The 1,306-nt window shown below is 35.8% G+C and overlaps 1 non-coding gene across 1 annotated transcript; it reads right to left on the minus strand.

Annotated features, from left to right (window-relative positions):
* Window positions 1-550: 550 nt before the first annotated feature.
* Window positions 551-623, minus strand: Trnak-cuu. The gene has a single exon. It is a non-coding gene; the product is annotated as a tRNA-Lys (tRNA).
* Between the last annotated feature and the right edge of the window lie 683 nt (window positions 624-1,306).

Genomic DNA, 1,306 nt, shown 5'->3' on the forward strand with positions numbered 1-1,306 from the left:
GTATGCTATCAAGAAGGAGTTCTATCACGTTTCATCTGACGGTATTGAAGATGTTTCTAGTAGTAATTTTTAATACCTATATCAGCAATTATTGATAATATTTCAGGTCGGATAGATGGATCCACCAAGAGGTTCAGTATATAAATTGGCAAGTATTTTCCCATATTCCGTGCGGCAATCTTAGAGTGCATACGCATTGTTATGCTTAACAGAACAATATGATAACTTTAATTTATACTAACATTTTAACATATGCCTTAATATTCAAAGCGAATATAAATTTAGTTTCTTTTTCCTGTTTTATCGATAACTATGATTCTAAATGCTCTTAAAAGTCACCGAACGTTTGGGTTACAACACGCATGATTCACATACTCGCGCTGAAAATAACTCAAAAGGCATTCCACACAAGTATGAAAAAAGGGAGACGGAGGGAAAGCAACAAGGTTATTATTTAATTAAAAAAAAAAAACGATCGCTGGGGAAAATTTACAATATGCATTTTGAAAAACACATAAAAAAACCTTAGCAAGGAAGATGAAAAAAAGTTCGCCCAACGTGGGGCTCGAACCCACGACCCTGAGATTAAGAGTCTCATGCTCTACCGACTGAGCTAGCCGGGCGGTTGAGGAGGACGGCGAAAAATTACGTATAAGTATCTATTACGTAACTTTCTCCGTACAAGAGAATGTTCGTAGTCACACGGTAAATTAAGGTTTTTTAGAAAAACATAAGAAATAAGCTTCTACTTACAATATGCAGCCATTGATATTCAAGCATACAGTTGCATTCCCACTTCCTTCAACTTGAAATGAACACTAAACCTGGAAATCGACAATAACGAAGCTGTTATTTGCCTTTTTTAAATCACAACAACTACGGTGTGTTATCCCAGTCTTGAGTACAAACGATGCAACAATTGTTGTTGGTGTGTGTTAGATACTATTCTATGAAAGATGAAGTACGTTGCGTCCCCTAAGTGAGCAACACACTTTTGTTCTACGAAAATAATATCAATTCCTACTTTATACTAGCATGAAGATAACAATTTCCGTTCCATCAATATTACTTTAAACAATTCATGAAGTAACTGAATTGAATGAAATTCAATGAAATAATGGGATCATGTATGCTTACGTGTATGTAGAAGTGAAAGATGAAGACGATTGTGATGATCGCGGAGGAACAATGAAGTCTCCGCAGCAGGAGCGGATATTATTCTGGTATACATGGTAGAGCCAAGTGAATCAATTCGCTTAATAATTAATGGGAATAAGCTGGCTCCATCGAACTATTTTAAGAACAG

This window comes from Ischnura elegans, chromosome 10, assembly GCF_921293095.1.
Source record: "Ischnura elegans chromosome 10, ioIscEleg1.1, whole genome shotgun sequence".
In the NCBI taxonomy this organism is placed as follows: domain Eukaryota; kingdom Metazoa; phylum Arthropoda; class Insecta; order Odonata; family Coenagrionidae; genus Ischnura; species Ischnura elegans.